Source organism: Petaurus breviceps, unplaced genomic scaffold (genome assembly GCF_028583685.1).
Source record: "Petaurus breviceps papuanus isolate PSGF00001 unplaced genomic scaffold, PetGlider_PUasm1.0 139, whole genome shotgun sequence".
Classification (NCBI taxonomy): Eukaryota; Metazoa; Chordata; class Mammalia; order Diprotodontia; family Petauridae; genus Petaurus; species Petaurus breviceps.
The window spans coordinates 10,120,848-10,142,639 of NW_027185697.1; the positions used below are offsets into that span (position 1 = coordinate 10,120,848).

General features: G+C 38.6%; 1 protein-coding gene across 10 annotated transcripts in view; it reads right to left on the reverse strand.

Annotated features, from left to right (window-relative positions):
- Window positions 1-21,792, reverse strand: part of LOC138144808 (zinc-alpha-2-glycoprotein-like) — an 84,501-nt gene that overhangs the window by 19,254 nt on the left and 43,455 nt on the right. The gene's annotated exons all lie outside the window — the stretch shown is intronic.

A 21,792-nucleotide genomic window follows, 5' to 3' on the forward strand; every position in this document is an offset into this window, starting at 1 on the left:
AGGAAGGAAGGAAGGAAGGAAGGAAGGAAGGAAGGAAAGAAAAGGGAGGGAGGGAAGAAGGACTGAGGGAGGGAAGGAGGAATAGATGAAAGGAAGAAGGGAAGGAGGGATGAAAAGAGGGAGGAAGGGGCTAGACTACATCAGGGATCTTAAACCCAAGGCCTCCCTCAACTATTTCCAGCCTTTAAAAGTATCCTGTTGTGATGGGGTCTGGCCGATGAGGATACTCATCCTTAGAACATTTGCAAGTATGCTGTGACTATTTCCTATCTATTTGCTGCATGGTGAAGAAAAGCCATTCTGCTCAGCCAGAACTAAGCATGCAAGCAAAAAGCATAAAGAAGCTAAGCTGCTCTCTCTTCCCTGATTTCCAAAAATTGCTGTAAACCTCCTGGTTGACCGAGAAGCAATGCCAGTGGCCTATTCTTTCTACCCAAGCCAATAGTTTGCATTGAACATATGGAACTACTGTTTCTTCGGCCACTATTGTATTCCTTCTTTCCTGATCTCAGGTGAATGTGTATCAGAGATGGAGTGGCCCAGATTGTAATCTTATGGGTTTTAAAAGATTAGAATAGCCTCCAGAAATCCAATGGCTGGGAAGGAGTGACCCTCTTGACCCAGCCCAACAGTGGACCAACCCAACAGCCAAGACACTGTATTCTCAAGCATCAGGTGTGCTGCACCCAGGCATTAACATAGTGGTGGAAATATCTGCAGCAAATTTTTCAAGTGTGAGAAGAGACCAAGGTGGTAGAGGGGAGAAGGTGCCCTGGGTCAGAGGAATGGACTTATACTTTAACTCTTGTATCTTTTCAGTAAATATCCCAACGCATACCACTGTTACACAAAGTTGTCAGCTTCACTCTCTCTTCCCAAGTCACCAAAGTCCAGTGGCAGGACAAAAGTCAAAATGACTTTTGATGACCCTGAATCAGTGGATGACATTGGCATCTTTGATGCCTGACTAAGCTCTGAGCACTCCACAGCTAATGCTTCAGCTGCCTTCATGACCATTGGAACAAATTGCCCATTCCACTGATGAAAGTCTCTACATATTTGCAGTAGACACCCCACTAATTTACCAATAGGTTTGAAGCCCATCTGTTACTCTCAGCCTGGTTCATCCCCTGTGCTGAGACAGTTTATCTCTGAGTATTTTTAGATTTATAAAAGATAAAGAGATTATCTAAAGAGTTCATTTTCAGGGGGTAGCTGCTGTGCATACTACAGTTTCTTGGAACCATAGGTGAGAGTTGGGTTAATTGGGTAAACATCAATGGATGAGCAGCCCTAAAAAGAGCTTGGCAAGCCCTCCCCCAAAAAGGTGTTAGTCCTCTAGAATGACCTGCCAGAAGAGAGTGGATTTCCCTTTCAATGGTGGTCTTCTAGCAGAGACTGACTGGATAACTACTTTTTAGGTTCCTTATGATGATGATTTCTTTTGGGGTCATGGCTAGGTGGCTACTGAAGTCCCTTCCAAATATAATTATTCTATGATTCTTTGATATGACAAGCTATTAACTCACATGTGCTTGAGAATCCCAATCTCCAATGACTTGTGGGTCCATATGTGCTTTTAAACTTAGCAGAAATAAATCTCACATTTCAAAACCACAAATGCTGTCCCCTTCCATGCCAAAACGTTCATTGCCAAACCTAGAGATATGTCTTCACATTGCCTCAGAAAATGAAATTATTTGGGGTATCATTCAGTTCTGGGAAAGAGAAATTGATTTGAGATGTAGGAAATAACTGTCCAGCTATATGCCTGTCACTATATTTTTTTTTAATTTAAAAACACTCAGAGAGAACAGAGATAATTTTCAGAAATAGGCACATTTTTGATAGACTGTCTTTTGAAAATCTGACACAACTATAAAGAGCTACCAACTTGGAATTTACATCTTTTATTATTATTCACATGAATAATGCCAAGCATTCTCCCTAAAGAGATAGAGGTATGATCCTTCCAAGGATCAGATTCCAAGGATCAGAGTCTTTAGAGCTAGAAAATACCTCAGGCAACATCCAGCCATTTTATTTCCTAGACAGGGAAACTGAGACCCAGAGAGGGTAACTGATTTGCCCAAGGTTACATAGTAGTAAATATCAGAGCTGAATTCAAAATTTGGTCAACATTCAAAATTCAGTGTTATATCTTTTCTATGCTGTGAAAGTTAAGCAACCTGAGGAAATGTTTTGATATTTATCCCGTGTTACAATTTCATCTGAAGAGAAATAGTTCACAGCCCCTGAGCTGCTGGAAGAGTTACACAACCCCCTTTCTTGGAGATCTCCAGGCATAATGATGAAGTCATGGTCCTTATCCTTGGTGAACTCCCAGTCTGATAAAGGAGGCATGAGCTACCCCCTTAGTGTATACCCTAATTGAAAGCATGAACATCTCTGAATGTCTGGGTTTGTCCCTGATAAACCACTTCCCCTCATAAGATGCTGCCATTGCTTACTTGAAAGTTCTCTGTCAATTTCTGAATAGACCATTCTTGCTCACTGTGGCTCTCTTCTCATCAGCCCCCAACCTGTGGTCAGGTTGTGACTCTCATGCCTACATTCTTGATGCAAGGTCATCACTCATTTCTCTCAGCAAGGGTGGCTATCCTCACACCACTGGTCATTCGACAGTTCCTAAGAAAAGTCTCTAAAAAAGATGTGGGTGTTACCAGAAACTACAAACTCTTAAAGTATGACGCAAATCTCCCAGGCACCTTGTGAGAAATAATGCCTCACATTCGTTTAAAATATGAGTTGTCTAAGACTTATCTCATCTGTTATTTCATCTGATCCTCAAAAATTCCATATACAGTATATGAGGTGGGCATCATTGTCCCAGTATTACAGAAAAGGAAACTGGGGCTCAAAAAAATTAAAGGATTTATACAAGGTCACACAACTAGTAAGTGGTAAATCAAAGACCAGAACCTGCTCCAATAAATCAGTTGGTCATCAGCATTGGTATTCCCCGCAATGATACAGATTGCAACCTATGCCTACCAATCACATGGGACTCATCTCATAAATATAACACAAAAGTTCCATCACTGTGCTGGGAGAGGGAGGGGGAAGCAGAGAAGTTCTTCTAACTCTTCCCTCTGGCATATGTAGCACATGGTCTAAGGCAACTATCCCAACTCCCTTTCTGCACTAGGGTATCATCATTTAAAAATCAATACTTATAAAAGATTAAGTAATCCAACATAATATTAGTAACTTACTCATTCAAATAAGTAAAAGTTATAAAAAAAGAAACTGCTCTGGCTTCTACAGAAACACACCAGAAAAGACTGTTCTATTGCAGTCTCCAACAAAAGGAAAAGAAATATGTTATTTTTTTAAAGAATCTCAAAATAAGGCTATCCGAGCAGAGAACCTCTCCAGTGGGTCCTAACAAGTGCAAAAGGATTGATAGTTATCCTCCATAAGCTCCCACTTTAGCACATAGTCTGGGTGACTATCCCAGCTCCCACTATCACTGAGTCAGGTCCCCAGAGCACAGCCACTATGCTCTCTCAGGACCCTAGCAGCAACCTTAAGAAGTTGGAAGTTATCTTTCTAATACTTTTGTGCATAAGCCCCCATGAGTTTGCTTCTCCTAAGACTATCAGTTGATATCAATTAGTCAGCCAGTCTTAGTCCCTTTTTAGGAAGGAGTATTTACTATGCTTTTATAGTAAGAATGGTTAATACACAATATCCCAACAGAAGTCAGTGACATTCTGTCCCACAAGTCTCAGGGAAAGTGGGCTCAGTCTTAGAGAGTTATGTGGCAAAGGGTTCATTTATACCCCATGGAAATCTTTTTGCTGAAGTATTCAAAATATTTCCCTTTGGTATGATGCAGCTTTTCTACTTGGCTCTTTGAAGCACCTCGAATCTTAATTCATTCTGTCCTTAGCTCCTGAGATAGTCCTTGCAACTTCTGTTGTCTTGGGGATGCTGCTGAAATGCCCAATCAAAGGTCCAAATCCTCCAACCAAGGGTAGAAGGGAAGGTCTTAGTCAAAGCTGAGTAATTGCTCTAGATCCTCCCCAAGTAATTCCTTCACATGGAGACAGCTAGAGCACTCTCACCTTATGGATTGGTCCTCATTCTCATCCTCAAGGATCTTAAGGCCCTGGTTTTAGGAGGCCTTAGTTAAAATGGCTTTAATTAATTCAAGAAAATATCCAGGTCTTGTTCTGATTGGTTGATTGGTTGTTGGGTTGGTTGGTTGATCAAGAAGTATTCTCACCTGACAAAGATAATTACTTTGAAATGGGCTAGTGTAATTAATAGACTCCTACCCTCATACAAGTATACCAATGGAATACACGGACTGTTCATTGGCTATCCCCTCTTTTCTATTCATGAACAGTACATCTTTTCAATTCCACCATACATTTCTCTAATCCTTACCTCACTCCCCCTCCCTAATTCCCCATATGTAATGTCAAGTCAACAAGCATTAAAGGAGGGAGGAGGGGGCAGAGCCAAGATGACAGAGGAGAGAAAGGGACTCGCTTGAGTTCTCCCCCAAACCCCACCAAATGCCTGTAAAAAGTGACTCTAAACAAATTCTAGAACAGCAGAACCCACAAAAATACAGAACAAAACAAATTTCCAGCCGAAGACAACCTGGAAGGTTGACAGGAAAGTTCTGTTGCACCCAGCTGGGAGAGGAACACAGTCCAGAGCAAGCCACACCATCACAGACTGGACCCCAGCGAACCCTGAGCGGGCCTTAGGGGACTGAATCACTAGCAGATGTGGCAGTTTCCAGACTTCTCAACGCACAAATGCCAAAGACAACTTAGATGTTCAGTAGGAAAGGTCTGTCAGACCTGGGTGAGAAAGGAGCGTAGTCCAGCCCTGTTGCCATCACTGCTCCTGGGCAGCGATAGCAGCAGCAGAAGCTGCTTCCAGAACTGTCATCCCACAGACAGTAAGGGAATCAAACAACTGATCAGAAAGAGATTCCAAGGGTTTCTTTGCTGGCTCTGAGGCAGGATTCTGTTTCTTTGCCCATCCTTGGATCTGGGTCACAGTCCTAGGTGGCAGCCCTGGGGCGAGGAGGAGCACTGGCATGGCAGAGCTTGTGGCAGCAGTGGAGAGAGAACCCTCCTCACCGTGCCAAGGAAGAAAAGAGTGCTTTCAGTCACTCATAGACCAGAGCACAAGCCAGGAGAGGAGTAAACATTTCTCCTTAGATCATACCACCTTGGAAGAACTGAAAACTTATTGGTCCCTAGAAGAATCTCTGAAAACAGATGCACAAAACCCCTGAAGCTGGGGAGAGCACACTCTCCACACTGGAAGCAGAGACCTAACTTATCAAAGAGTTGAAAAATCAAATAATTGACTGGGAAAATGACCAAATTGCAGAAAATTCAGACTATAGAAACATGGTTTGGTAACAAGGAAGATCAAAACATACACTCAGAAGAAGACAACAAAGTCAAAGCTCCTATATCCAAAGCCTCCAAGAAAAATATTAATTTGTCTCAGGCCATGGAAGAGCTCAAAAAGAATTTTGAAAATCAAGTAAGAGAAGTAAAGGAAAAAATGAGAAGAGAAATAAGAGTGATGCAAGAAAATCATGAAAAAAAAATGAGTCAACAGTTTGCTTAAGGAGATCCAACAAAATACTGCAGAAAATAACACCTTAAAAAACAGATAGACCAAATGGCAAAAGAGGTCAAAAAGCCAATGAGGAGAAGAAGAATGCTTTAAAAAGCAAAATTGGCCAAATGGAAAAGCAGGTCCAAACGGTCGATGAAGAAAATAATTCCTTAAAAATTAGAATGGAGCAAATGGAAGCTAATGACTCTTATTATGAGAAATCAAGAAATTATAAAACAAAACCAAAAGAATGAAAAAATAGAAGACTGTGAAATATCTCATTGGAAAAATAACTGACCTGGAAAATAGATCCAGGAGAGATAATTTTAAATTATTGGACTACATGAAAGTCATGATTAGAAAAGGAGCCTAGACATCATCTTTCACAAAATTATAAAGTAAAACTTCCCTGATATTCTGCAAGCAGATGGGTAAAATAAAAATTGAAAGAATTCGTCAATCACTTCCTGAAAGAGATCCTAAAAGAAAAACTCCCAGGAATATTATAGCCAAATTCCAGAGTTCCCAGGTCAAGGAGAAAATATTGCAAGCAGCCAGAAAGAAATAATTCAAGTATTAAGGAAACACAATCAGGATAACACAAGCTTTATCAGTTCCTTCATTAAGGGATTGGAGGACTTGGAATATGGTATTCCAGTGGTCAAAGGAACTAGTATTAAAATCAAGAATTACCTATCCAGCAAAACAGTGTAATCAATGGGGGGAGAGTAACTAACATTGTGACATAGAGAAATTTAATGCATTCTTGAGGGGAAAAAGAGAACTAGAGAGAAAATTTGAACTTTCAAATACAAGACTCAAGAGAAGAATGAAAAGGACAGAGAAATAATAAAGAACTTGTTAAATCTGTACTGTTTACATTCCTATATGGAAAGATGATATTTGCAACTCATGAGACCTTTCTCATTATTAGAGTAGTTAGAGGGAATATATAGACAGAGGGCATAGGGTGAGCTGAATATGAAGGGATGGTATCTAAAAAACAAAATTAATGGGTGAGCGAGGACTATATTGGGAGAAAGAGAAAGGGAGAGAGAGAATAGGATAAGTTATCTCACACAAAAGAGATAAAAAGAAAAAAAGAAAAAGCTTTTACAGTGGATGGGGAAGGGGGGGGCTGTTAGAGGGAATGAGTGAACCTTAATCTCATCAGATTTGGCTTAAGGAGGAAATAACATACACACTCAATCGGGTATGGAAATGTATCTTGCCTTACAAGAAAATAGGGGGGAAGGGGATAAGAGAGGGGAGGGGTGATAAAAGAGGGCAGAATGGAGGAGGGATAATCAGAAGCAAACACTTTTGAGGAGGGACAGGGTCAAAGGAGAGAACAGAAAAAACAGAGGGGCAGGATAGGATGGAGGGAAATAGTCTTTCACAACATGACTGTTATGGAAGTGTTTTGAATCATTTTATATATACGTATATATAAAACCTATATGGAATTGCTTGCCTTTTCAATGAGGGTGGGTGGGGAGGGAGGAAGGAAGAGAATTTGGAATTCAAAGACAGGGAAGGGGAGAAGAGAAGGAGGGATAGAAGGGAGGGAAGATTGGGGAAGGGGTAATCAGAATGCACATAATCTTGGAGTAAGGGAGGGGAGAAGTGGGGAGAAAATTTGGAACTCAAAATCTTCTGGAAGTGAATGCTGAAAATGAAAAATAAATTAATGATTTTTTTTAAACCAGCATTAAACATCTACTGTGTGCCAAGCATTTGGGGAAATAAAGAAAGTCAAAAGACAATCCCTGCTTTTAGGAAGGTCACAGTTTAATCGGGGAGACATACTGCAAACAAAATCCATACAGGATAAATTAGAGAAAACCAATAGAAAGAAGGCATGAGCATTAGGAGAGTCAAGAAAAGTTTCTAGTAGAAGGTGAAATTTCGGGTGGGACTTGAAGGAAACCAAGAAAACCAGGACACACATCAAGAGTCATAGAGTTCCAGGCATGGGAGACAAGTCAGGAAAATTCTTCGAGTCTAGAGGTGGAGTGTCCTGTAAGAGAACAGCAATGCAGCTGGTGTCAGTGGATTATAGGGTGGGGAGTATAAAGTGTAAAAAGATTGGGAAGTTAAGAAGGTGGCAAGTTAGAAAGGGTCTTAAAAGATAGAGGACTTTATAGTATTTGTTCCTAAAGGTAATAGGGAGCCACAGCATGAGCTAAAGAGTTGACCTGGTCAAATGGACTCTACAGTTAGAGAAGAAATAGGCATAAAACCAAAAAGGGACATGTGAGAGTGATAAGGAAGTTCTAAACATCTTCCAGAAACCTCACTGTTATTGCTAAGATTCCAGATGGTATTTTACCCTTTTTTTGGCAAAAGAGTGGTTTGTTTATTTTTAAAATTTTTTTAAACATTTTTATTTAAAGTTTTGAGTTCCAAATTCTATCCCTCCTTTCTTTCCTCCCTTCCTGAGACAGTAAGCAATCAGATATAGGTTATATATGTGCAATTATTTGAAATGTTTCCATTTTAGTTATTTTGTACAAGAAGACTCAAATCAAAGAAAAAATGAAAGTGAAAAATAGTATGTTTAAATCTGTGTTCAGTCGATATCAGTTATTTTTCTGGAGGCAGATAGTATGCTTCATCATTAGGCCTTTGGGATTGTCTTGGATTATTATATAGCTGAGAATAACTAAGTCATTCCAAATCCTTTACTGAACAATATTGTTGTTACTGTATACACCATTCTCCTGGTTCTGTTCACTTCATTATGCATCAGTTCATGTAAGTCTTTCCAGGTTTTTCTGAAATCATCCTGCCTGTCATTTCTTATTGCACAGTATATTCCATTACAATCATATACTATATATTAAACCATTCCCCAATTGATGGGCATCCCTATAATTCCAATTCTTAGCCACTACCAAAAAAAAAAAGCTGCTGTGAATTTTTTGTACAAATAGGTCCTTTCCCCTTTTTCTTGGATGTCTTTTATTTTACCCTATTTTTACTTGTTTCCCTTTTGAAGCTTCCTGGTTCTCACTTCTCCTCATCTAACTTCTCTTTTTCATTTCTTGTGAATCAATACACCAACTAACTATAAGAACTCTTTAGAATTCTATGGGGTGCATATTTATTTGAAAAGGAGGAGTAACTTTCAGGGCTCTTTCTTTATTGTCTTTCTCCGGTCTCAAATATTCAGTAGAATGAAAACTCCTTAAAGACAGAGAATTTTAGGGGCGGCCAGGTAGCACAGAGAGTAAGAGCACTGGCTCCAGTGTCGAGAAGACCTGGAGATCGAATCCCGGGCTCAGACACTTAGGACCCACCCAGAAACACCTGGCCATGTAACCTTGAGCAAGTTACTTAACCCCGATTGCTTTTTTAAAAAAAGAGAGAGAATTTTTTTTTTTGCATTCTCTGCACCTAGTGTGTGCCTGGTATATGGTAAGTATTTAATAAATGTTGAATTGAATTGAATCAGAGTCTGACTCCTGCTCCTGGAGTCAGGCCAGCCCCATTTGTACCAAACAAATGGATATGGTGTGGAGAGAAGGCAACATAAATCAGCATTCCACTCATGTATATCAGTCCTCTTTAGTGCTTAGTAAAGTTAATTTCTGATCTCTGGCAAATGGTGGAAAGGTTGCTGAGCTGGGTGTCATCACATAGCATTTGTATGGATATGCGTGTATGTGTATGAAGTGTAGAGGTTTTTTACTCATCCCTCATAGAAAAACATTCTAGATTTTTCCTGCCCCCCTCCATTCTCAGATTATATCTATTCTAGAGATACAGAAAGCAATTGTGCTGAGGGGGTACCCATACTTTTAGGTGAGGTTGAGTTGATTCAAAATATATGCGATAATAGTACAATCAGATAAATGAGGTAGCCACCCTAGGCCACAATGTTCCTCTCAGGGACATTACAAGCTGTGCCAACTTGTTGGTGCTTGGTGCTGTTTAGGACAATAATATTGGAAATAAATTACTGCTCCTTCCACTCAGCTGAGTCCTCAGGAAAACATCTGGAGCTTCCTAGTGAACTAGGTATGAGTGCTCTTCTAATATGAAAGAGAAGAAAGATAGAGGATTATAGCGAGTGAGACAGATCAAGTAGGGTTTTTCTGAGGATGAGAAAGATACGGACATGTGTGTAGGCAGAAGGGAAGCATCCAGTAGATGGGGAAATTGAAGAGAGTGAAGATGAGAGACGGGGCAATCTGCTGGATAAGATGAAATGGAAAGGGATTATTTGTGTACATAGAAGGGTGTGTGCTGTCAAGGAGAAGGGCCACTTCTTCCAGTGAGACAGGGATGAAGGAGGACATACTGTCGGAAGTGACCCAGAAGATGGGGAGGAGGGCAGAAAAGGGAACCTGGGCAAATGTTCTCTATCTTTTTTTCTGTAAAATATGAGGGAAGGTTCTCTCTCAGTTCAGAGGATCAGGGGAGGCAGAGCCATGAAAGGTCTGAAGAAAGATTAAAATCTTGGAAAAAATTGCTGTGGTGAATGGGGTAGTGAGTGTTGCGACCATCTCACCACCTCTACCCACCTCTCCATTGCCTTCTAGCTGATCCTCAGTTTCAATTCTTCAGAGAGCAGTACGCCGTGAATCATTGCCATGCAACATTGCCCCAAAAATAGTATTTAATGATGGCCCTCTGTCCCTCTCATTTGTAATTTATTATTTTCTTGGAATTCAGGGAATAGAGTGCTGAGCCTGGCATGAGGAAGAACTGAGTTCCAATTCAGCCAAAGACATTTACTAGCTGTGTGATCCTGAACAAGTCATTTAACCTCTGGTTTGTCTCAGTTCCCTCCGATGTAAGATGGGGGTGATAATCACAGCACCCACCTCCCAAGATTGTTGTGAGAATTCAATGGGATGATATTTGTAAGGTGCTTAGCACTATGCCTGGTTATATATAAGAAGTTCCATATGATGCTTGTTTCCTTCCTTCCAAATGGGTCATCACTCTCTGCCACCGTTTCATGGGTTGGGAGGGAACAACCAAACACACTGCAGATGAAGACTTATGCAGAAGAAGCATCATAAACGATTTCCTTAAAACATATATGACTGAAGATAGATGTGATTTTTTTAATTTGCTATATAACTTCCCTGGGCCTCAGTTTCCAACTCTGCAAAATGAGGTTGCTGGACTAGATGGCCTCTGAGATTGTCTCCACCTCCAGATTTGTGATCCTTTGATATACAAAGAATTAGGAACATAAAATGGCGAACCCATGCAATGCAGTGGTATCCACTGTCGAGAGAAGTAAAGGAAGGTCCCCTTCAGTGTGTTGCTTGGATCTCTCTATGTAGGATTCATAGAAGGGCATGGATAAGAGTTGCATGGAATGGACGTGGGTAGCTGAATCATTGGTCTCTACTGCCACTGTTGAATGGCCTCCAATAGCTCACTTCACTTTCACAGCCAAACTCCTATAAAAAGTCCTCTGCAAAGCAAGTCAACAAGTGTCTAGTAAGTGCCAACTGGTCATGAGGGCAGCTAGATAGGGCAGTGGTTAGAGCTCGGTCCCTGGGAACAGAAGGACCTGAGTTCAAATCTAACCTCAGATACTTACTAGCTACATGCCCTGTGCAAGTCACTTCACCCTGTTTACCTCAGTTTAATCATCTGTAAAATGGCAAACCACTCCAGTATCTTTGCCAAGAAAGTCCCAAATGGGATCACAGAGTTGGACACAGCTAAAAACCACTAAATAACAACAATGTTCCAGGAAGTGTGTTAAAATCTGCAGATACAAGCAGAAAGACAAGCAATTCCTGCTTTTAAGGAGTTAATATTGTAATGGCGGGAAACAACATATAAAAGGAAGGTGAAAAAGGGGGGATGGAAAAGGTACCCCAGTGGAGAATGAGGGAGAAAGTCATGAGTGGAGCCCAGAAAGGAATGAAGACATGGCGGCCCTGGTCCTCTATAAAATAGAAGTTCTTAGAGGGAAAAACCAACCTGAGGGAGGAAGGGCTTCCATTCCCTCTGCTCTCACTCACTTCTCAGTTCCCAAGCATCACTCAACCAAAAGTGCCCTCTCCAAATTTACCCGGGATCTCTCTTAACTGCCAAGTCCAATGGCTTTTTCTGAGTCACCTTTTTTCTTGACCTCTCTGCAGCATCAGGTACCTCCTCCTGGACTACAGAAGAAATTCTTTGGGTTCTTTTGACACTTTTTTCAGCTTCCCTCATACCCAACTGGCCTGTCCTCAGTATCCCTTGCTAGATCCCAATACATGTCACCACACACACACACACACACACACACACACACCTTGCAGAGTGGTTTGTGAGGATCAACTTAGCCCAGTGCCTGGTCCATAGTAGATTCTATGTACTTATTCCCTTCCTTTTCCCTCCCAACATGGGACTCCAACATGGGCTCTCTTCTCTCTCTCTTCCTCTACAAATTGTCTCTCCTATAGATCTTCTCAGATCCCATATGTATGCAGATGTCTCCTAGACGTGTATATCCAACCCTGGTTCCTCTCCTGGGCTGTGGTCCCACATCACCAAAAGCTTATTACAAATTTCAAACCCTCATCCCACAGACACATCAAAGCAACATGTCCCCATTATCTTTTCCCCAACTAAAACTCTCTTCTTAATTTCCCATTCTCTATGAAAGACATAAACTTGCTTCCAGTAACCCACAATTTCCCCTGCTCTCCCCAATGGCTGAGATTTTTTCTGCTTTGTTTCTATGAACTAGCTGTGGGTTTTCATATCATGACCCTAAGCACTTGGTTACAACTTTTATAACTAATTAAAGTCTTTTAATAATTTGGCAAACCCACTCAAATTCAGAGGACCTTAGTTCAGAAAACTGAAAGGAATCTCAGAAGTCAATTATTCAATCTGTCATTATTTATTTAGTGCCTACTATGTGCCAGACACTGTGCTAAGTTTTTGGGAAGACAGAAAGAGGCAAAAGACAGTTCTTGCCCTCAAGGAGCTTACAATCTAATAGGGGAGATAACATCCAAATAAATATATACAAAGCAAATGATGTACAAGATGAATAGAAGATAATTAGCAGAGGGAAGGCAATGGAATTAAGAGGAGTTAAGGAAGTCTTACTACAGAAGGTAGGATTTTAGTTGAAACTTAAAGGAAGTGGGGCAGCTAGGTGGTGTGGTGAATAGAGCACCGGCCCTGGAGTCATGAGGACCTGAGTTCAAATTCGACCTCAGACACTTAACACAAAAAAAACTAGCCTTGTGACCTTGGGCAAGGCACTTAACCCCAATTTCCCTACCTTCCCTGCTCCAAAAAGCAAAAAAAAGATGAAGAAGAAGAAAAGAAACTTAAAGGAAGCCAGAGAGGTCAATAGCTGGAATAGAAGTGTTTCATGCATGGGGAACTGACAGAAAAAAGAATGGAGTGTCTTTTTCACAGAAAACCAGAAAGTCCGTGTCACTGAATCAAAGAGCATGTGTTGAGGAATGAGGTATAAGAGGACTGGAAAGGTAAGAGGGCTCTGGGTTATTAAGGGTTTTGAATGTCAAGCAAAGAAGTTTGTATTTGCTCTTAGAGGCAATAAGAAGCTACTGGAGTCTGTCGAGTGAGGCAGATGACAAGATCAGATCTGTGTTTTAGGAAAATCATTTTAGTGACTGAATAAAGTAATGGATTGGAATAATGAGAAATTTGTGGCAGGCAGACCCACCAGCAACTATTGCAATAGTCCAGGAGTGAGATGATGAAGGCCTGCACTAGAGTGGTGGTAGCGTCAGAGGAGAGAAAGGGATTCGAGAGATGTTACAAAGGTAAAATCAGCAGGCTTCTGTTTGGGATGTACTGAGCTGAAAATGTCTACTAGACATCCAATTTGAAATGTCTGAAAGGCAGTTGGAGATGTGACATTGGAGGTCATCAGAGAGATTGGGGCAAGAAAGGTAGATTTGAGAATCATCAGCATAGAGGTAGTCATTAAATCCATGGGAGCTGATGAGATCACCAAGGGAAATAGTAAAGAGGGAGAAGAGAAGAGGGACCAGGACAGAACCCTGAGGGACACCTGATGTTAGAGGGCATAATCTGGAGGAAAATCCAGCAAAGGCAACAAAGAACATGAGGTCAGATAGGCAAGAGCGGAACCAGGTAGAGTGGTGTCCTAAAAACCTAAAGAGAAGAGAGTATCAAGGAAGGCTCAGAGATATTAGGAGATTTACCAGGGCCATAAGTGTAGTAAGTGACATGGTCAGGACTCTGCCTCCATGACCAGTGTCCTTTTCTCTACAGCATTTTGCCTCTTACCTTTCCTTTATCACAACCCCATAGGTAGAAAGCATTAAAAAAAAGTATAGTTAAATGGAGAGACCCCTGAAATATTCTTCCTGGAGAGACAACTACAGACACTATTACTTTAGTTTCATCTCATTTTTCTTGCATCAACTCTTGGAAGGTAGGTAATGGAAGCATCAAAGTCTCCATTCTATAGACTGGCCAACTCAAACTCAAAAAGGTGAAGTCATCTGACAAGGTTACATGGTGGGAAAACCAGAACTGGAATGTGTTCATTATGACTATCATTATTTCCAGACTCTTCCTACTACTTTCTCTCCCTTGACCTTCAACTAGTCTTGGCTGAGAATCCCCAAACTGGATAGCACCTACTTTCTCTGTTCCTACTCTGGGACTACCCAGTGCCACTGGAGAAAGTCATGAAATGATGCTGATTGGGTCCTTGACAAAGCTGTGTTCTTTTTTTTAAGCAATTGGGGTTAAGTAACTTGCTCAAGGTTACACGGCCAGTTATTTCTGGGTGTGGTGCTGAGTATCTGAGCCCGGATTTGATCCCCAGGTCATCCCGACACTGGAGCCGGTGCTCTTACTCACTGAACCACCTGGCCGCCCTAAAGCTGTGTTCTTGACTGACCTTTTAGCTAGTGCCTTATGTGACTACTATGATCCACAGTTCAAGGTCCAAGTTCACAGTTCAAGTTGCTAGTGATGTGTGAATTTCTACCTATAGAAGAGATGAACCAGTCCCTTGATGAGATTGGATCCATGTATCACTTATTGAATGTCGAAATCCTCTTTTGGTAAGATTCCTTTCCCAAAAAGAAAAAAACATTTAAATAAAGTATAGTTTTATTTTATGCCTTCTTAAGAATGAAAAGCATGTTTAAAGACATTAAAGATTAAAAACAAATTGAGTAAATAGTTTTCTTTTAAAGTATAGCTACCTATAACCAATAGTTACATGCCACAAGCTCATCAATTTTCCCATTTATAACTTCAATAATAAAGCTTATTGGAATCTCCTTCCCTTCTTTCTTCATTATACCTTCTTCCAAGGTCATTTTCAGGTTTTTAGTAAGGAAATTGAAAAGACTGCCCACTCTGAGAAAATGGATATAAATAGATATTTTAAATAACTCAATATCATAAAAATTAATTGAACAAGCCATAAATGAACTCCCCCCCAAAAAAAACCTAGGATCAGATGTATTCTCAAGTGGATTCTATCAAATACTCAAAGAAAAATGGATTCCAACAATAAATAAACTGTTTGCAGTAATATCTTTTTAAAAGCATCTTTCCAATCCCTTTTTATGGTCAACTGAGGTCTTGATATCTAAACTTGTTGTTTTGTTGTTGTGCCGTTGTTTTAGGAAGTGACAAACTAGAAAAAGAAATCTTGGCAAATTTCCTTAATGAATGGTGGTTGAAAATTGTAAAATAAAATACTGGCAAGTGAGCTACAACAACATATTTAAAAGATTATACACTATTACCATGTTGTATTTTTACTAGGAATTCAGGCATAGTTCAACATATGGGAAAATACAAATAAGATAAATCATGTCAATAATATGAACAATCAAAACATTATTATACCAATAGGTGCAGAGAAGGTTTTTGAGAAAAACCAACATTCATTAAAATCTAGAAATCACAGGATTAAATGAACCTTTCCTTAATATAGTAAGTAGCAATTATCTAAATCCAAGGACAAACTTACATAATTGAAAAAAGTTAGATGCTTTTCCAATAAGATGAGACATAAAGCAACAATATTCATTATCATCATTACTACTTAACAGTGTCATAAATGTTAGCATTAGCAACAAGTTAAGAAAAGGAAATGGATGGAATAAACAAAAGCAAAGAGAAAAAGAAATTGTAGCTTTTTGCAAATAACATGATGAAAACCAACTAAAAACTAATTTAAATAATTAAGAAAATGAGCAATGTTGTAAGATATCATTAAGATAAATCTATCTAAATCATTACTTACATTCTTATATATAACCAGCAAAGTTCAGCAAGAGAAACTAGAAGGAGAAATCCCATTCAAAATAACTACAGAAGCAATAAAATATTTGGGAGTGTATCTACCAAGATTCACCAGGGACTATATAAATATAACTATAAAACACTCTGCAGAAATAAAGACATAACTAAATAACTAGAGAAACATTAATTGTTCGTGGGTAAAATAAGCTGAGATGATAAAAAATGACAATACTGCCGAATTATTCGTTCAATCCTGTACCAAAAAAAAACAAAAGAATATTTTATAGAGCTAGAAAAAATAATGACGTTCATATGGAAGAGTAAATGTTCAATAGTCTCAAGTGTAATAATGGAAAAAGCGAGAAGGGCAATCTATAAGTATGAGATCACAAATTGCACTATGTTACTATATCATAGTACAAAGTACTACAAAGCAATAGGTTGGTTTTTTTTAATGACTGGTTCTTAAAAAAGAGAAGTTGATCAATGGAACAGATTAGGTACATAACTTACAGAAACAAAGTAACACAGTGTTTGATAAAGCCAGAGAACCTGCATGTTGGGGGAATGACTATTTGACAAAAACTGGACAGAAGTCTGGAAGAAATAAGGTTTAGACCAAAACCTCACATGATAAACCAAAGTAAACTCTAAATGGATACATGACCTAGATATAAAAAGTCATATCATAAACAAATTAGAAAAACAAGGAAGAAAGGACCTTTCAGATATATAGATATGATAGAGGTGGTTAGATGGCAAAGTAGATAGAGTCCTGAACCTTGAATCAGGAAGACCTGAGTTCAATTACTGCCTTAGACATTTTCTGGATGTGTGATCTTGGGTAAATCACTTAACCTCCTTTTGCCATACTTTCCCCATAACAATAGGATTATAACAGCCCCTACCTCTCGGAATTGTTGTAAGTATCAAATGAGATAATATTTGTAAAGTACTAATCACAGAGTCTGGCATACAGCAGTGCTATACAAATGCTAGCTTTCATCATCATCTATGGATAGGGAGACAGTTCGTGACTAAACAAGAGAGACTACAACATGGCTAAACAAAAGAAAAAATAATCAATTGTGATTATGTAAAATTTCCACACAAATATAATATAGCAAAAATTTAAAAGACAACAGGTGACTGGGGGAGAAAACTTTATTTTTCTGATTAAAATCTCATTTCCAGGATATAGAAGGAATTTATCCAAAATTCTAGGACAAAGAACCATTCCCTACTAGATAAATGGCCAAAATATATCAATAGACAGTTTTTTAGAAAAAGAAACCAAGCTATCTATAGCCATATTTTAGATGTTCTAAAACACTAATAGAGAAGTGCAAATTAAAGCAATTTTGAGGTTCTGTCTCACACAGACTAGTAAACATGACAAATGTTGGGGAAGCTGCAGGTAAACAGGCATATTAATGCATTGTTGGTGAAGTTGTAAATTGGTCCAGCCATTCTGGAGCTCAGTTTGGAACTATGATCTTTAAGTTAACAAGCTGTACATACCCTTTGACCCAGCTATACCACCAATAGACACAGACCAAGCCAAGGATATAAAAAAAAAGAGAAAGAGGATCTAAAAAGAAATTGTACAAAAATATTTATAACAGCTCTTTTCATGCTAGCCAAAAACGATAAACTAAATGTGTGTCCTACTGGGGGAGGGCTAAAGAAATTGTGGTATTAGGAATGTCATGGAATATTATCTTGCCATAAGAAATTACAAAACGGACAATTTCAGAAGAAACTAGGAAGAATTTTATGAACTGATACAAAATGAAGTGAGTAGGATGATGAGAATAATTTGTACAATGATAACAATTGCAGAGAAAAACAACTTGGGAAGCCTTTAGAACTTCAGTCAATACAGTGATAAATGATGACTCCAAAAACATAAAGATGAAATCCCACTCACCTCCTGATAAAGAAGTGATAAACAAAAACCCACAAAGATGCATGGTTTTCAGACGTGGTTAATGGGGATTTGTTTTGCTGGATTATGTAGCTTTATATTGAGCAATTTAATTTTCTCAGTGGAGCGAGGGTTTGTGAGAGGATAGATTAAGTTTTTAAATGTTACTTGAAAAATAATAAACAATAAATAAGTTATAGAGTTAATGGTTTTCTTTTAAGGAAGAGTCCCTTCTAACCACATAATTTTCATGTTAAAAGTTCAATCATATTTCCCCTTTCATAACTTCTCTAAGAAACTTTATTGGGCATCCCCATCCATTCCCCTTCATTCTAAGTTAATTAAAACTTCTTCCAAGGTCATTCTCAGGTTAATTATTAGTAAGCAAACTGGGAAGACTGCCCACCTTTAGATTACAGCTGTCTCACAAAGTTACCAAACATGAGTCATCCTTCTGACACTTTTTTTATAATGCTGAATAAACTTGTATTTAATTGAGTTGTCATATGTATAATTAGAAAAATGATGGCTTCTTCCTTAGTTGGTGTGGCAAAATGTAGTGATTCCATTACATTCTGTGGTGTCAACTAAGTTGATTGACAAGAAATATACATGGACTTGTAAAGCCTGAGGTATTGGTGACTAAGTGAATGGGGAAAAGCAGCCCCTTCAAATCAGCTAAAACATTTGACTAATATGTGTACTACGATCTTTCTCTTTGTGTTTGATAGGTGACTCTGTAAATGTTGAGAACCTCTTCTCCAAGTCAAATAACAATATAATGCTACATATAACAAGCCCTAACCAACAAAGAAAGGTAGATTAGATGAATAGGTGAAAGACAGAAGAGCTGAATGTTTCTACACCTATCCACACTGGCCAAGGAGAATCCATTTACTCAAAGAGAATGAGATTCTCTCAAGATGATAGAGTTGATGTCTGGCTGCAAAGAGGAAATCAGAGCCTTCTAGTAACATGTACCCCAGTTAAAGGAAATGACATTTAACAAAATTAATAGTGATCTTGATTCTAACTCAATATCAGTCAGTATCTCTAAGATTCTCACTGTAAAACCCAGCAACTACTATTACTCCTTAAAATTCTTGATATCAATCTCTCTTTTTATCTCTCGTATGTACTGTACAATCTTTTGATGCTGCAGTAAGGAAGATCTGAGTTCAAATCCAGCCTCAGAGACTAGCTGTATGACTTTGGACAAGTCAGACCTCTGTTTCAACTGTAAAATGAGTACCATAATAGCACCTACTTCCCAGGGCTGTTGGGAGGATTAAATTAGATAATATTTATAAAAACCCTTGACATGCTGGACATTGTATAAATACTTAATCCATTCCTCCCCCCCAAGATTAATACACAAGATTTGTGGGGTTTTTTTAAGTGCTTTGCTGTAGCTGAGCAAAACACAGGAAATAGCCGACATGTTTCCACTTCCCCATTTAGTAACTATACCAAAAAAAGGAAATAAGATTTAAGTTTTTCTTAATGGAGTTATATTAACTTTTTGTGATCACCAATTCCTTTTCTAAAGAGTCACTGGCTATTTCTAGGGAGTGTGGTTCTTCAGTTGCTAGGGGAACCAGGAGAAAAGGTCATCAGCCCTGTTCAGTCGTCTGTACCCAGTCCCTGCAGTCTGTATCAACCGCACATGGCATCCTGAGAATGCTAAGGAAATGAAAGGAGCTAAAACAGATTTATTTAAAAGAGAAAAATAGGGAAACCATACTATGTATCACCAACACTATTCAATAACGTTTTAAACCCTTTAAAATAACTAGACAGGGGGCAGCCAGGTAGCACAGCAAGTAAGAGCACCGGCTCCAGTGTTGAGAAGACCTGGAGATCGAATCCCAGGCTCAGACACTCAGCACCACAACCAGAAATAACTGGCCGTGTAACCTTGAGCAAGTTATTTAACCCCGATTGCTAAAAAAAAAAAAAAAAAAACTAGACAGTGTAAATACCTGTCCAAATAGGCACAGGAACTACATGAATAGAAATATACAATACTCTTTATACAAAGTCAGATTCAAATAATTGGGGAAATATTCATCATTTATAGGTAGGTAAAGCCAATATAATAAAAAGTGATAATTTTACCTAACTGATCTAATTATAATTAGATTAATAATAATTAATAATATTCAATGCCATCCCAATTAAATTAGTAAAATATTATGTTATTGGGTTAGAAAAAAAATAACAAAATTCATTTGGAATAACAAAAGGTCAAAAATTTCAGAGAAACTAAGGGAGAAAATGTAAAAGGAGGAAATTCAGCAGTACCAGACCTTAAACAATATTATAAGATAAGAGCATTGTTGAAGTGTAAAATGGATGATTTCAATTATTTTAAATTGAAGTTTTCTTCTATAAATAAAACCAATCTATCCAAGACTAGAAGGAAAGCAGACAATTGGGGTAAAACTTTTGTGGACAATCTCTCAGATAAGATTGTGATGGAACACTGCTGTTTTATAAGAAAGGATGAGCTGGTTGATTTAGAAAAACATGAAAAGACTTGGACCTATGAAGGAAGATGCTATCCACCTCCAAAGAAAGAGATGACAAATAGAATTTATGCATAGTATGGTTTATATATATATATAATTGTATATGTGTATGTTTATAGATATATATATATTCGTGTTTAATTGTAGCCTTCTCTGGGGGCAGGGTGGGGAGGTAGAGAAAGGAAGAAAAAATAAAATAAAAAGCACACAGCAGAGAACAAAAGAAAACCTAGAAGGAAGCACAGAAAAGCAGTTTTGCTTTGAATGTGTAGTGTTTATTATTTTCATGAAATGGAAATGTATTGTTTTATGATGAATCCTCTCTTTTATTCTCCTGTGTACATGGAAATATTTTTTTCTTTTCTTATTTTGTATTTAAGTTTAAAGTAAATAAATAGAATAAAAAAGAAATGAAAGGAATTTTCTTACTTTAAGTTAATAAAAATTTAGTCTGGAAGAGTCCACAAGACAATCCTAAAGGCTTCAGGGTTTCCATAGAGAAACTGACTATGGAGAGCTTACTGGAGTCAGATTTTTTTTAAGAGCTAAGATCACACTTAGGTTATAGGCTAAAGAATTGGCAATGGGCCTACCCATAACAAATTTTAAACTATATTATAAAGCAGCAGTCATCAAAACTATTTGGTACTGGCTGAGGAATAGAGTGGTGGGTCAGTGGAATAGATTAGGCACATGAGACACAGCAGTCAATGAATATAGTAATCTACAGTTTGACAAACTCAAGGACCCTAGCTTCTGGGATAAGGATTCACTTTTTGACAAGAACTGCTGGGAGAACTGGAGGGTAGAGGGGAACTAGGCATAGACCAATATCTTACACTGTATACCAAAATAAGGACTAAATAGGTGCATGATCTAGATATAAAGGCTGAAAGTGTAAGCAATCTGGGAGAGCAAGGAATAGTTTACCTGTCAGATTTATGGAGAAGGGAGTAATTTATGATCAAACAAAATATAAAGAGCATTACAAAATGCAAAATGGATCATTTTGATTACATTAAACTGAAAAGTTTTTGTACAAATAAAGTTAATTTAACCAAGATCTGGAGGGAAGTGGAAAAATTTGGAAAGAAATTTTATAACCAGTGTCTCTGATAAAGGCTCATTTCTAAAATAGACAGAGAATTGAGTTAAATTATAAGAATACAAATCATGGGGCGGCCAGGTAGCACAGTGAGTAAGAGCACCGGCTCCAGTGTTGAGAAGACCTGGAGATCGAATCCTGGGCTCAGACACTTAGCACCCACCCAGAAACACCTGGCCATGTAACCTTGAGCAAGTTACTAAACCCCAATTGCTTAGGGACGGCCAGGTGGCTCAGTGAGTAAGAGCACCGGCTCCAGTGTCGGGATGACCTAGATCAAATCTGGGCTCAGATACTCAGCACCACACCCAGAAATAACTAGCCATGTAACCTTGAGCAAGTTACTTAACCCCGATTGCTTTAAAAAA